Genomic DNA, 16,351 nt, shown 5'->3' with positions numbered 1-16,351 from the left:
CGGCACACACATACATACATAACCGTCAACCACCTCACCAACTAAATACACTAAGAAAACTAACATTTTCAGAAGCACATCTAGACGTAAGAATGGTTAATAGGGTAATAGTTGCTTTGGAAGTCCACACCCACAAGTGTCTCGGCAGTATGGGACCACATTACTCAAAGAGACAAAACTTAATAGTGATAAATATTTTTAAAGATTTAACAAGGTATCTGAGTGCTGGTGGTAGAGAATAAGAGTATTCTGGATAGAGGGCTGTCACTTGTGTTAGTACTACCCTAAGCAAGTTGTACGGCTCTGTAAGGAAAGAATTAGCCTACTCACTTGGGAATTTAGTGGTGTTTAGAATGCAGAAAGTGACAATGAAGCTGAAAATGGATTGGCTTTGGGGCTTGTTCTGCTTTATAAATAATAATGAACCTTTTCCAACATGAAGTAATGTGAAATGAAAAAAAAAAATCTGTCCCTAGAGTGCAAAATTACCTCGGAACCCAATTTGCATTTTTCCACTCCAAGCATATTTTCTGGGAGTTGGATGTAGGGAGGGAAGTTGCTATAAGATAATTAATTTTAACAAGCATTCAGGATAGGGAGCTGGTCAGTGTTCAAACTGCCTTCCACCAAGTATGAATTCAAGCTATACTTTTAAAAAAAAAATTTTTATTGACTGTGAATTTCACATCATGTGCCCCAGTCCCAGTCCCTGTCCCTCCATACCTGCCTTCTGCCCTTGCAACCTCCCCAGCCAAAAGAAAACAAAAAAATAAAATATACATACATACATACATACATACATACATACATACATACATGTATACAAACATCTTGCAGTGGGAGCTGCAGTGTGTCACAGTGTGTCACACAGTATACCCCTTTGTTCACATGTCTTTTCTTGCAAATGTTCACTACAATGAGTTACTCATCTGGTTTGAGTCCTCTGGCTTCTACACCATCAATACCAGATCCATATCGGGGCACCTCTTGAATATCCTGTTGTTGCACTCTGTCGTGGAGATCCTGCAGCTCTAGTTCTACAGGATCAGTCCCTTCATAGGCCCCAGCAGTTCATTGATGGGGTAGATGTTGGGGTGGGCCAGCTCAGAGCCCTGGACGGAAGCTAGGCATGGATGAGTTGCCCAGAACACCTAGTATCCTGTGCCTGCACACCAGGGTGAGCTCCCCAGCACTGCCCAGGTGAGGGGTGGGGCCAGCACTCCCATCTGCACAGGTGATAAAGTACTGATTGGTGGGGACACTGGTTTTTTTTTTTTTTTTTGTCAATGAAAAAAATCATTATTTCATTGTTTTAAATTATCTGTATGGCAACTTCTTGTGTTTTTCATTTCTTCTTCATTTGGATCGTTTAACAAAACAATTGTGTGTGTGTGTGTGTGTGTGTGTGTGTGTGTGTGTGGTGTGTATGCCCATCGAAAAAAGACATGGGGTCCTGGTATATCTTGCTCTGCCTTATTCCCCTGAGACAGAATCTGACCCTGAGTGAGGCTAGCCTAGCAGCCAGCAACACCCAGTGATCCTCCTGTTTCCTATCCAATAGTGGTGGTGTCAGAGTCACTAACATAGCTGTGGTGAGTTGAATAAGTGTGGGGAAAATTTAAGAAGGCCGCCACAGCAGCGCAAGCCCAGGAGGGGCTTCTGCCGCCTTGGCGGATCCCACATTAGGGAGGAAATCCTATGGTTCCAGCGGCCTGAGGGCCTTGGCGGCTGCAGGCCCCAGTAACACGAGGAAGTCCTTGGTTCCAAAAAGGTTTATTGCTATGGCAGACAATAGATGGATCTAGGCATACCCCCCAAAAAAAAACTCAGGGCAGTCCCGAGTTATATAGGGAGGGAGAAAGGGGGAGGATCTGGGGGAGGCAAGTTTAATTTGCTCTGCCCTCTGGCCTTCATTAGTATGTAAATCCCTAGGGCCTGAGGCCTATAGCCTGGCCTATGTAGCAATTCTATGGAGACTGTGACCGCTTTTTCAGGATCCTGGGTTCTGGAGGGCATCAAACTCCGGCCGGTTCTCATGTAGAATCTCGCCCAGAATCTACAGTCTCGGGGTTCTAGACACCTGATCCACCATGATCCAGGATACCCTTACGCAGTCCCACAAATAAGTATGGCCCCCATAAACTTATGTGTTTGAACACTTGGCCCATAGGGAGTAGCACTATTAGGAGGAGTGGCCTTGTTGGAGTAGGTGTGGCCTTGTAAGAGGAAGTATCATTGTCTGGGCAGGCTTTAATGTCTCCCTTGCTCAAGATACAGCCAGAGTGGCACACAGTTGCCTTCTGCTGCCTGTGGATCAAGATGTAGAACTCTCAGCTCCTTCTCCAGCACCACATCTGCCTGCACGCCTCCATGTTTCCCTTTGAAACTGTAATCCAGGCTTGATTAAAAGTTTTTAGTAGTTGCAGTGGTCACAGTGTCTCTTCACAGCAATAGAAATACAAATGAAAACAATAACCATGCATGCCTTCTATGTGTATGCTGAGATCTGAACTCTGGTCCTCATACCTGTACAAGTACCCTCTACTCACTCTCAATTTGTTTTCTTTTAATAATATGAGAGTGCAAGGGCAGATGGTAAAAACTGAAGATGTGGAAAAGTCACGTGTAGCAGCACAAATCTGCAATCTCAACACGGTGGGAGAGCCTGAGGTACATAGCAAAAGAATTTCTGTCAAGGGAAAACAATGGAGGGCTGGAAGAATACTGCACATATGATTTCCATCAGGGATTTAGCGGGATGGTAAAGTGTTTTGCCTAGTAAGCCCTGGATGCAAAGGAAGCGGGGGATAAAAATTGCATGTTTCATCAAATGGATCATTTGTTTTTTCTTTTTTCTCCGTGGTTCATAAAACACATAAGAATCTATTGAGTTGTACTGCACAGTAAGTAGCGGGAAACATGTCTTGGAATAGGAATCTTGTGGCATTTTCTGTACAGTGTCTTTTTTTTCTATTAATCTTTTAAAAAATATTTATTTAATGTCTATGAGTGATCTATCTGCATGTACACCTGCACGCCAGAAGAGGACATCAAGTCCCTTTATAGGTGGTTGTGAGCCACCGTGTGTTTTCTGGGAACTGAATTCAGGATCTCTGGAAGAGCAGTCAGTGCTCTTAACTACTTAGTCATCTCTTCAGCCCTGACTTCTTTTCCTAAAGATTTGTTTGGTAAAGGCATCTAAGAGTCCTGAGACATGACCAGCAGTGTTCAAACACTGCTTCTCTTCACATCCCAGAACATGGTATTCAGATGTGCAGACAATGGATCCATTAGGAGTAAGAAAATAAATGTTGATAAAATACAGTGGTTTAAAGCAATAAAAGGCTGCCTGTCTTATCTATCTTCCTAGTATGCTGTTCCACTCTAGATTATGTAGCCAGGTCTCTGTGTCTGTAATTCATATGAAATTTCAGTCTTAACCTTGCCCAAGTAGATATTCTATAACTTTCTAGGTAAGCTATTTTAATTAATTTTAATTAATTAATTAAAGTCCTTACTGCTGCTTTCCCTCTCTCACCTACCAGCCCCTCCCTCTCACCTCCCTCTCACCTCCCCACCCACTTGTGGGCGCGGGGCAGGTCAGCTGAGCCTGCACCCTGCGGCCAATGCCGTCCCGGGACCGCGGCTGAGTTGGCGGGCCTTGGGAGGGCCACCTGCGCACCATGGTGGTGACGACAGGGTTCTGGGAGCAAGGGCGCAGGGACCCAGCATGCCCGGTGGCTGCAGCTGAGTCCCCAGAACAGGGACAGAGGCAGCCCGCAAGGGCAGTGCAAGGACCGCTCCTGCAGGGGAGAGTGCCCCTCGAACAGCTGCAGCAGGGAGTGCAGAGAGGGGCTTTCCCCAGCTCGAGTTTCCCACTTACACAAGAGAGTCCAAAGTTCCAGGAGACATGTGGAATTGACGACATGGAAGTTTTATTGGCCATAATAGCTGTATCTGGAATGACGTGCTCTCCCCCAAAACCCCAGGAGGGGCTCAATTATATTGGGGAGCGGGGGGAAAAAGGAGGGGCTAGGGAGATGAAAATTTAGTTATCTACACTCCGGCCTTTAGGTAATTCATTAATATGTAAATCTCGAAGCAGAGGCCTGTTAGTCACGCCCTCTAACTGTGCCTTACGTGACCTAGCATGCAGGTTAAATGGAAGTGGGACTTCATGTTAGGTCTCTGGGTTCTGGGGGCATGGCCAAACACCCCAGGGTGTCTTCTACAGCCCCACACCCACTCATTCTCCTGTCTAATCTTTCTCCTCAGAAATGGGAGGCCTTCCATGGATATCAATCTCCACTGGCAAATCAAGTTGCAGTAGAACTTGGCGCATCTTCTCCTATTGTGGCTAGACAAAGCAGCCCAGTTAGGGGAAAGGAATCCAAAGGCCAACAGAGTCATAGACAGTCCCTGCTCCTGTTGTTAAGGATACCACATGAAGACCAAAATGCACAACTATTAACATATGTGCACAAGGCCTAGGTCCATACCATGCATGTTCTCTGTTTCGTGGTTCAGTCTTTGTGAGTCCCTATGGGACTAGGTTAGTAGCTTCTGTAGGTTTTCTTGTGGTGTCCTTGATTTCTTTGTTTCCTTCAGTTCTTCCTTCCCGTCTTCCATAGAATTGCCCAAGTTCCACATAATGTTTGGCTGTGGGTTTCTGCATCTATTTCCATCAGTTGCTGGGGACGTCTCTCAGATGACAGTTATGCTTAGGTGCCTGTCTGAAAATATAGCAGAATATCATTAACAGTGTCAGGGGTGGGCTCTCTCTCATGGCTTGGATCACGGGCTGGGCCAGTCATTGGTCATTCTTTCCCCCAACTTTGGCTCCATCTTTATCCCTGCGTTTTTTGTAAGGAGGACAATCTGTGGGTTGAAGTTTTTGTGACTGGGTTGGTATCCCAATCCCTCTATTGGAAGTCATTTCTGGTTACTGGAGTTGGCCATTTCAGGTTTCCATATCCCCCATTGCTAGGAGTCTTAGGTAGCACCCTCATAGAACCTTGGGAGTTTCCATTATCCTACATTTCTAGTTCATCCCAGAGATGTGCTTCCCAGCAATTCCAGTTCTCTTTGTCAGTACTCTCTCCCTCCATCCTCCTCCCCACATTTCCCTCCTGCTCCCTCTCCCTTTTCAGTAAGAGTCAAGCATTTTCCCCTTGTGTCCTCCTTTTTACTTAGCTTCTTTGAGTCTGTGGATTGTAGAATAGTTATCCTGTACTTTATGGCTAATAAACACTTATAAGTGAGTATATATTATGTTGGTCTTTCTGGGTCTAGCTTACCTCACTCAGGATTATCTTTTCTAGGTCCATCCATTTGCCTGCAAATTTCATGATGTCATTTTTTACAGCAGAGTAATACTCCTTTGTGTAAATGTACAACATTTTTTTATCCATTCAGTTGAGGGAAATCTAAGTTGTTCCCAGTTTTTTAACTATTACAAATAAAGCTGCTATGAACATAGTTGAGCAAGTGTCCTTGTGGTACAGTGGAACATCATTTGGGTTTATGATCAGGAGTGGTATAACTGTGTCTTGTGGTAAAACTATTCCTAATTTTTTGAGGAACTGACAAATTGATTTCCATAGTTGTACAAGTTTACACTCCCACCACCGATGGAGGAGTGTTCCCTTTGCTCCATATCCTCACTAGCATATGCTGTTGCTTGAGGTTTTTATCTTAGTCATATTGATGGGTAATGTGGAATCTCAGAGTTGTTTGATTTGCATTTTCCTGATAACTAAAAATGTTGTACATTTAAGTGCTTCTGGGCCATTAAAGATTCCTCTGTTGAGAATTATTTATTTAGATCTGTACCCCCATTTTTGAATTGGGTTATTTGGTTTGTTGATGTCTAGTTTCTTGATTTATTTATATATTTTGGGTATCAACCCTCTGTTGGATGCAGTGTTGGTGAAGATATTTTCCCATCCTGTAGTCTGCTGTTTTGTCCTTTTGAAGGTGTCCTTTGCCTTACAGATGCTTTTCAGTTTCATGAGGCCCATTTATTAATTTTTGATCTTAGTGTCTGAGCTATTGGTATTGTGTTCAAGAAGTTGTCTCCTATGTCAACGTGTTCAAGGCTATTCCCCACTTTCTCCTCTATCAGATTTATTGTATCCAGTTTTTTGTTGAAGTCTTTGATCCACTTGGATTTGAGTTTTGTGCAGGATATTAAGATATCAATCTATATGCAGACATCTAGTTAAACCAACACCACTTGTTGAAGATGCTTTCTGTTTTCCATTGTGTAGTTTTGCCTTCTTTGTCTAAAATCAAGTGTCCATAGGTATGTTGGTTTACTTATAGGTCTTCAATTTGATTTCATTGATCAACCTGTCTGTTTTTATGCCAATACCATGCAGTTTTTATTACTATTGCTCTATAGTACAACCTGAAATCAGGGATGATGATACTATCAGAAGTTCTTTTATTATACAGGATTGCTTTAGCTACTCTGGGTTGTTTTTTTTTTTTCAAATGAAGTCGACAATTACTCTATCAAGGTCTATAAAGAACTGTATTGGAGTTTTGATGGGAATTTTGTTATTCTGTAGATTGGTTTTGGGCAGACAGTCATTTTTACTATCAGTTAATCCTATTGATCCATGAGATGAGCTTGGGGGATGTTTCCGTCTTCTGATATCTTCCTCATTTTCTTTCTTCAAAGATTTGAAGTTATTGTTATACAGGTCTTTTTGGGTAGAGTTATCCCAAGATAGTTTATGTTATTTGAAGCTGTAATAGTGAAGAGTGTTATTTCCCTACTATTTTTCTCAGCCTCTTTGTCATTTGTATAAAGGAGGGCTACTGATCTTTCTTGAATTGATTTTCTATCTAGCTACTTTGCTGAAGGGGTTTATCAGCTGTAGGAGTTCCCTGGTAGAATCTTTGGGGTTGCTTATGTATACTATCATATCATCTGTAAATAGTGATACTTTGACTCTTTCTTTTCCAATTTGTATCTCTTTGATCTCCTTTAGTTAGTTTAGTTTAGTTTAGTTTAGTTTAGTTTAGTTTAGTTTAGTTTATTGCTCTAGCTAGAATTTCAAGTACTATATTGAATAGATATGGAAAAAGTGGACAGCCTTGTCTTGCTTATGATTTTTGTGGAATTGCTTTGAGTTTCTCTCCATTTAATTTGGTGTTGGGTACAGGCTTGCCGTAAATTGTCTTTATTGTGTTTAGGTATGTCCCTTGTATTCCTTAATCTCTTCAAGACTTAACATGAATGGTGGTTGGATTTTATCAAAGGCTTTTTCAGTGTCTACTGAGATGATTATGTGGAGATTTTTTTTCTTTCAGTTTGTTTATATGGTGGATTACATTGTCAGATTTTCATATGTTGAACCATCCCTGCATCCCTGAAATAAAGCCCACTTGATCATTATGGATGCTGTTTTTGATGTGTTCTTGGAGTATTTTGTTGAGTATGTTTGCTCTAGGTAAGCTATTTAATATGGCTTATTTTAAGATGAAAGACAATGACATAGAAATCCATTCCTTATGTTATTGCAAACAGATTTTTCCAGCTTGCAACTTAACTCTTTACTCTTAAAGAGAGCACCTGCCCTTGTGTGATAACAACTTTTCATATTTCCCTGCATTTATAAAAACAACTACATAATATTTTATATAAAAATCTCAACAGATGATTATAAGTACAGGCTAAACCTATTTGTCTGTGTATCTTATTCATTTTGTGTAGCAATGTGACTCTATCTAGAAACGTTGACTATGGAATGGACTGTTGTTTAGCCACCTACAATTGTAAGGTTGTTCAAACTAAGCTTTTCTGTATTGCCACATGAGCAGGCGTCATTTTTGGAGCTTAGTAGCATTCTGCAAAGTGAGATAGGTCCATACAGTAATTAAAGATACTTTTATTAGTTTTTTATTTATAATGGAAATTTGCTTAATTTGAATCGCACTCCACATTGAGAACCTAGCATAGACAATCCCTATACTGAGATGCAGAAAGGGATGAGAGTGACTCAAACAAAGCCCTGCCTTTCGGAAAGCTTTCCCTCAGATGAGGAGGGGTGTGTGTGTGTCTGTGTGTGTGTGTCTGTGTGTGTGTGTAGATAATGGACAATGATTTGATTGCTGGAATAGAAAAATGTTACAGATATAACAAACCTCAAATGTGAACTTTAGCAAGACCCCTATCATCCTCTCCTTGCTTCTCTGCTCTCTCTCTTCCCCTCTTCTCTTCCTGATCCTGCCCTTCCTTCTCCTTTATCCTCTCTCTCTCTCTCTCTCTCTCTCTCTCTCTCTCTCTCTCTCTCACCTTCTCATCTTGCCTTCCCTCTCAGTGTCTTCATCTTGAGGGCCTGAGAATAGATTTGTTTGTCAGTCACCAACTGAGTATCTAGTATGTGGCATGTGTTAGTAGTGGCTTATTTTCCTTCTCATGAGGAAGGCATTGGGCTAAACACTTTTCAAGGATTATCTCCTTTAGTTTTCAAAACAAGCTCATCTTCAAAAGAAAGAATTTGGGGCTAAAAGATAATTGGTGACTCAATCAAAGTATATAATATGTTTGAGTCAAAGTTTATCTCAATTATTAACATGACTGCAAAGCTTACATCGTTACATTCTATGTCACAAAGTCCCAACCACTTTCTAATAGTTTCTATTCTATCTATCAATGTCAGATAACTATTATTTACTCTAAAAATGTTAAGTGTAAAAACAGAGTTAGGCTTTTGTATTACTAGTAGACATTAAGTCTACTCAAGGAAATGAGTCATTTTATTCCAAATGGAAAAATTCAAGAAAGCTTCATGGAAGAGATAGCATAGGACAAGAGTTATGATTTACCTACACCAGCAGACCATGGTGGTCCATGCCTTGAATCCCAACACTCAGGATGAAGAGGCAGGTGATCTCTGTGAGTTCAAGGCCAGTCTCATCTACAAAGCAAGTTTCAGGACAGCCAAAGCTATTTCACAGAGAAACCCTGTTTTGAAAAACAAACAAACAAAAAGTGAACCCTTAAAACCTAGCTAGAACCAGATTATTGTAAGGCTTTGGAGATATAGGCTCAAGAAAATGGAAGGTTACTAAAGTCTGAAGGACACTAAAGTGAAATAACAATTAGCTTTGGTTTAAGGCATATTTGTTTTGTTCGATTTTTCTGATTTTAAAAAACCATATAATCAGAAAGAATTATTTAGCTAGATTGACAACTGCAAGATGAACAAATGAAATTGTATCCTAGGTGTCAGATAAAATGAAAAATGTCATTTTAAGACAAATGATTTTCATAATACTTTAAAATATAATGGGAAAATCTTATAAAATATGTGAAATGATTTCTCACATAAAACTATGTTAGAAGTGGTATAGACTGCTCTGCCATGCTCCTGTACAACGGATCTACAGAATCAGGTCCAGGCCCTATCTCTGTGTAGAAGAGAAAGAAACAAATTTGTTAAAATAACTTTTATAACTAGAAAAGCAAATGTAAGAACCTACTGTATTTTTTTTAACTAAACGACCTTAAATTGGCCCAGTGATATCAGCTGTGGTTTTTGTTTTTCGATTAAGTTAAAAGAACTAGTGAGAAGGGAGATCAGAAAGGAGCTAAGCTGGTGACAAAAAAAGACATGAGTTTGGGAAAAAAATTCCAACCCTCAATGCTTAAGTAATGTCTATCTTTAATGTTGAAATGTGTTTCTTGTATACAGCAGGATAGATTCTGTTTTCTATTCTGTTAGCTTGAGTCTTTTTATTGGAGAATTGAGTCCATTGAGATAGTAATGATCCATGGTAGTTAATTCCTGTTTCTTTGGTGGTGGTGGAGGTGGTAGTTGTGTAGTGAAGGGGACTTTCTTTTCTGGTCCCATCTATTTGATATCCTATAAGCTTCTTGTACTTTTATAGGCATCTCCTTCTTTAGGTTAAAAAATTTTTCTTCCATGATTCTGCAGAAAATAGTTTCTAGTTCTTTGGGAATATTCTCCTTCTTCCATTCCTATTATTCTTAGGTCTGGTCTTTTCATAATGTCTCCTATTTCCCAGATGTTTTGTGTCAGGAACTTTTTAGACTTAACATTTCCTTTGACTGATATATCCATTTCTTCCATCGTATCTTCAACACCTGAGATTCTCTCTTCCGTCCCTTTTATTCCTTGGTAATGTTTGTGTCTGTAATTCCTGTTCACTTAACTAAATTTTTCATCTCCGGGATTCCCTCAGTTTGTGTTTCTTTTATTGCTACTATTTCCATTTTCAGGTCTTGAACAGTTTTATTTGCTTCCTTCAACTATTTTTTTCTTGGCTTTCTTTAAGGAATTTATTTATTCATTTCCTCCAATTGTTTGCTTGTGTTTTCCTAAATTTCCTTAAAAGATTTATTAATTTTCCCCTTAAGGACATAAATCTAATTCATAAAGTTGGTTTTAAGGTCTTTTTCTTGCTCTTGTGTTAGAATATTTAGGGCTTGTTGTAGTACAGCTGAGTTTGGTGGTGACACTATGTGTTGACTGCTGTTACTTGTATTTTTAGGCTGGCTTCTAGGCAACTGGCTTTGAGGTAATTAAAGGCCTAAGTATCACGTTCTGAGTTTGTCTTTGTTGTATGAGTATTTTGTTCCTTGGTTTGTTTCTTTTCTGGTCTTCTGGTCTGTGTGGCCTGGGTTTCTCCCAGTCTGTGTGGTCTCTGATAGAACAGGGGGTGTCTGCCCCAGTCGGAGGCTGAGGAAAGGTAAGTAGAAGGGCACAAGACTAGTGATGGGAGGGGTGTCAAAATAGTGAGAGAGTGGCAGTTTGACCAGCAAGCAGCCCACCTGGGCTTCTCCTAATCTGCTTGTTCTCTAGTAGAATAGGGAGTCTCCACCCCAGTCAGAGGCTGGGACAAAGCAGCTAGGAGGGTGCAGGACTAGGGAATATAGTGGAGAGGAAGCTGAAACTGTGAGATAGTGGAGGAGTCTGGCAGGCAGCCTACCTGAACTTGCCCCAGTCACAGAGGTCTCTAGTAGGTTAGGGAGTCTATGCCCCTATTGAAGGCTGGAGCACAGCAAGGTGCAGAACTGGGGATAGAGTAGAGGGGTGCTGACTTAGTGAGAGTGGAGAAGTTTGGAGAAGAGCACCCTACCTGGTCTTTTCCCAGTCTGTGGGATCTCTAGTAAACATGGGAGTCTCCACCTCAGGCTTGTTTCTGGGATAGCAGAGAGTCTCTGCCAAGTTGGTGGCTGGAGTATGAAATGTAAGTAGATAGTAACTGTAAAGTAGTATCAGAGAGGCTAAGTAACAAGGGGGCTTAAAGGTGGAATGCATGAATCTCCTTGAGAAGGGGAAATACAGTAGATATTTTGGGTAGACAAGGGTGCCAGGAGAGGATGAGAACAGGAGAGATCAGGTGGGAAAAGGATGGAGAGACAATTGGAATTGGGGGGGAGCAATTCAGGGACAAGGTAGAAACCAGTCCAATGGAAACTCCAAGAATCTTTTAGGGTGACCACAACTAAGCAATTAAACATCTGAAACTAATACTTTTTAAAAATTACATAAAAACTGTTTATAAATTTTTGTAAGGAAATATTCCTTATCACAAAGTTGAATGTGCTAAGATAAGGTTTGATATGGTGTTGATGTATCAAAATAACACATTTCATGTTATGTGATAAGTTTTCAACACTTCCCAACTCTCCTGTGACCAGGCAAGTCTTCCAGTGGAAGGGACACTAACCCAGCCACAAAACCTTTGACCTACAATTTATCCTCCCAGCATGATGTGCTGGTATAAAGGTGGCACAGAAACTGTAGGAGTAGCTAACCAATGATTTGTCCAGGTTGAGACCCATGTCACAAGAAGGAGCCTACCCTTAACACTGCCTAGAAGACCAGAAAACAGTTGCTGGTGGCCCAGAGATCTAGAATAGAATCATATGCCACTGGGAAAAAATATTTTTCAATGAAATATGTAATGGCTATTCCTTCTTGTTAACTTGACTATATCTGGAATGAACTACAATCCAGAATTGGAAGGTTTGCCTGTGATCCTGATCTTGAGGCTAGAAGACACAAGTTTCTGACCTGGACCTTGGCATGGAGATCTTGAGGCATAGTGGCCATGAAAGGTTTAGGCCCAGGCAAGGTAGTATATGCCTTTAATCCCAGGAGATTAGGCAAGGAGATCTCTGGGTTCAAGGTTAGCCTGGGACAAAACAAGTCCCAAATCCATGTGTGATGGTACACACCTTTAATCTAGGCCACACTTTCTACTAGAGACCTACATAAGGACTTTGGAAGAAGGAAGTCTTGTTCTTCTTCGACTGCTTGCATTTACTTGCCAGCACATCTGTTGGAATCTACTTCTATAGAAGACCAGCTGAAACAACTAGCTTTGTGGGACTGAACAACTACTAGATCCTTGGACTTCCCATTCACAGCTGACCATTGATGGGGTACTTGAACCTCAGACTGTAAGTCATCACAATAATTTTCTTCAATATAGAGAGACATTCCATAAATTCTGTGACTCTCAAGAATCCTGACTAATACAAAATGTTATCTAATGGTATTCTGCTATACTCATAAATTGGTGCGTAGCCCAATTGTCATCAGACAGGCTTCATCCAGCAACTGATGGAAACAGATGCAGAGACCCACAGCCAAAGAATAGATGGAATTCAGGAAATCCTTCAGAAAGGGGGCAGGGGCACAGAGGATTATAGGAGCTAGAAAGGTGAAAGACACCACAAGAAAACCCACAGGGTCAATAAACCTGGACTCACAGGGACTCGCTGACACTAAACTGATAATAAGGGAGCCTATGTGGTATAACCTAGGCTCTCTGCATATATGTTACAGTTGTACAGCTTGGTGTTTTTCTGGGACACCTTATATAGGGAGCAGAAGCTGTTTCTATTGTTTTTGCCTGCTTTGGGGGCCCTGGGTGGCCTAACTCAGCCTTAATATGAGGGGAGGTACCTAATCATATTATAACTTGATATGCTGTATTTGGTTGATATCCCTGGGAGGACTGCCATTTTCTGAATAGAAATTGAAGAGGAGTGGATGGGGAAGCTGGGTAGGAGAGGAAAAAGGGGAAATTACAGTGGAAATGTAATATATAAGAATTAATTGATTTTTTTTTTAAAGACAGAAGCTTCCACCCAGTTTCTCATTTGGTATATCCAATATGACTCTAACTCTTAAATGAACTATTTTCAAAAGAAACAACTGAGTTCGGGGTAAGAAGATTGCTCCAAGTTTTAGGTCAACCTGGGGTACAGAGTGATATCCTGTTGGGTATAGGGAAAGAAAGAGGAAGAGGAAAAAATGTCTCAAGGATAACACTTTTCAGTAACTGGAATGAAGGTTCAATTAGACATCTGACATATTCCAATCACAATCTGCTAAAAAGCAAATGAATCCACAGGTAACCATATGGTCTTGGGTTTCGATCAGTATGGGACAACACTGACAGTCAATTATTCCATACTTCTGCTAAATACTGAAAACCCTGCTTACCAAGATCCATTAAAGCCAATAAGATATAAACATAACTGCAAGATTGCTGACGGCTGCAGGTAGACGGTGACACTTGGCAGATGCTCAGGAACACATTCTGAGCTGGCCTGAGAAGTATGTTGTTGGCAAGTGTGCATTATTGCTGTGGCTCCTCTGCATGGGACAGCGCCATCAGCTTGCACTGCTGGCGGCATCTCTGGTCTATCAAAGTATCAGACATGTATGGCCACAAATTCTCTCTTCTTCTAAAGAAACAGAATTTCATATTCTCTCTGTGATTGTACATTAACATCTAAGACTTAAGATGATGTTTTGATTTCCTGTGTTTTATGAGGTGCAATGAGCTAGGAAATTCCTCCCCCTGAGACTCTATTTGGGGGCATTTACAACATCCTTTTTTTGTTTTGGTTGTGAGCCTAGCCTTTAACAGCTAAGCCATCTCTCCAGCCTGGGTCTTCTGTCCTTAGAAACAGTTTCATATAAAGTAAGGTGCACAGCAGCAATGTGAAGGAACAAAACCTTACACCTGATGAAGGATGGCATTCCTCTCACTGAGGATATTGTTCATAAAATCAAGAGTCCAAGGAGGAGCTGAAAGGAACGCATGTTGTATCCTAATGACATATTTTTTTGCAAGACTGAGGCTGCACCATGTGTTGTTAGAACTATAAAGTGTTGGCTCCAGACAGAAACTCAAGGGTTTTCTGTATCGCTTCATCATACTGGCTCAACACACTAAGATTCCATTCATATTTCAAATGAAGGCAATGTATCATGAAAAGCATATTTATTAAGTCTTCAGTGATTAAGGAAGACAACCACATAAAATTTCCTAGGAGAAATGAAATGCAGTGTGGTTTATACAGCAATATTCATCTGTGTCTGTCATGAAATTGTTCACATGCCAGTCTCAGTCACATCTAATTTCCTGTAATCTTGGTAAGTAGGAGCTAATCAACAAGCCCTTGGTTCCAACTCTGAAGCAATGCACATCACACTTCTGAAACATGTTAGCAGAGAACATGAAGAAAAGCTTTCCTGACAACTGGCATTTTTGATGTAGCAAGAAGGTTCTCTGTGTTCTGACAGATTTACTGGAGCTGTAAATATGTGTGGGGTGTACGAGAGTTGTCATTTATTACTGTATTTATTATTTCTGAGTAGTTACAAAAAGGAAAGTAAAACCATCACTTCTGGAATGTACTGATCTAATTTTCTAGCTCGACTGATTGCACACGAACCTTCCAACAACCAGGTGACAGATTCCTAGGCATGCTGTTTTGCTGCTGAGCAACAGTGTCCTGCTAAAAGACTGCACTTACAAGCTTCCTGTGTGGTCAGGCTAGGAAGCTCCAGAGGGAAGGACTATCGGAGGAGTGTAGCGTACCTATGGTAGTCATTTCTACTCCTATTTAATAGGGCTGCAGCCATTATTTCTGTGAGCATGTTGCCATCCACACACACACGGGGAACAAAACTGGTCTCTCTCTCCATTCCTTCCTTTAAGGAACCACAGTAAGCTAGTACTGAGGATACTGAGTTACCAAGAAGTGAAGAACTGTTCAGTTTCATACTTAATCTAAAGCAGAGACAATACTTAATATCTGTTGTGGTTACACATCCCAACCTCTTATTTTGCTTTTAGAAATTCTTGTTGGGGAGTGTTTGCATGACTTAATGTTAATGAAACATGATAGTTCACATTTTTCTATGTTGGATCTTCAAGGGTGTTGTTCTGGTTGAAAATAGGGGATAAAGTTCTTGGCCCTTGTTTGAAGACATACTTCCTTTTTCTTTTCTTAGATGGGGTTCCCCTGATAGCTTTCACCTGTAGTACAGCCTAGATGATACTGAACTTCTAATCCTCCTGCCTCAGATTATAGGTGTTTGCCATCTTCCCACTTTGTTTAGTGTTGGGGAGTGAACCAGTGCTTGGTAGGCAAGCCCTCTGCCAAATGCCATACATTTTTCAGCCCTGGAGATATATTTCTACAGCAAGTATATTTTCACTTAGAGCCTAGAGTTATATGAGGTGATTTATTTGGAAAGTTTGAGAGGGTAAGTGTTAAAAATCTACCACATCAATAACATGAATCCTATTTCTACACAATTAGCATCATTTTCTCTTTGGTTCCCTGGAGGGAAGATGTATTCTAGACTACCTTACACCTTTCAGACAATACAATAATTATGGACCAGCATATATACTTACTATTTCTTCCTGATTAATAAAATTTAGCTACAATCCAATTAAAAATATATAAGCTACTTTACCTATGCCTAAGTAAAGATGTGATGGAAAAAGATTCCACTCATTGGTCACAAAATACTCAGCAAAATATAAGTTTTATCATGGTTTATTTCATTTCTTGTGGTCATACAATTAGGTCTTGGTGTTTCATTATTTTTCTCCAGACAGAGAAAAAGAGAGGAGTATGTTGGGGCTCAAACCCAGGGAGTTATATATGCTAGGCAAGCCCTCTACCCACTAAGCTATATCCCTAGTCCTTTCTTGGTTTGATTGGGTTTTTTTTTTTATAAAACATTTATTCTACAACTGATGTTACACAAAATCAGATATTTGATGGACACTGTTTTTGTCTCTAGGCAAAATTTTGAAGTAAAACAAACAAAATCTGAGGAGGTATATTCCTTCCCCCAGCACTTAATAAAAGTTCCAGTCTTATTCTGAAGAGTTGTGTTAGTTTGAATCAACACAGACGGGTTTTAAAGAAGGGCTTACTTCAACAGAACACCAAATATCTTCTATACCTAGTGGGCTCTGATAGATAGATAGATCTGGACTACTACAGACAAGCAAATTATCCTTCCTCTCTCCCTCTCCCTCTCCCTCT

At 40.5% G+C, this 16,351-nt stretch overlaps 1 long non-coding RNA gene across 1 annotated transcript in view; it reads right to left on the bottom strand.

Annotated features, from left to right (window-relative positions):
* Positions 1-3,918: 3,918 nt before the first annotated feature.
* Positions 3,919-16,351, bottom strand: part of LOC114632262 — a 13,951-nt gene continuing 1,518 nt past the window's right edge. The window contains exon 2 of the long non-coding RNA XR_003713059.1: positions 3,919-4,733. This is a non-coding gene — a long non-coding RNA (uncharacterized LOC114632262). The remainder of the gene's footprint in view (positions 4,734-16,351) is intronic.

Source organism: Grammomys surdaster, unplaced genomic scaffold (genome assembly GCF_004785775.1).
Source record: "Grammomys surdaster isolate TR1022 unplaced genomic scaffold, NIH_TR_1.0 97, whole genome shotgun sequence".
In the NCBI taxonomy this organism is placed as follows: Eukaryota; Metazoa; Chordata; class Mammalia; order Rodentia; family Muridae; genus Grammomys; species Grammomys surdaster.
Note: the sequence above shows the minus strand (reverse complement) of the source record. Positions and strands in the feature narration are given on the sequence as shown.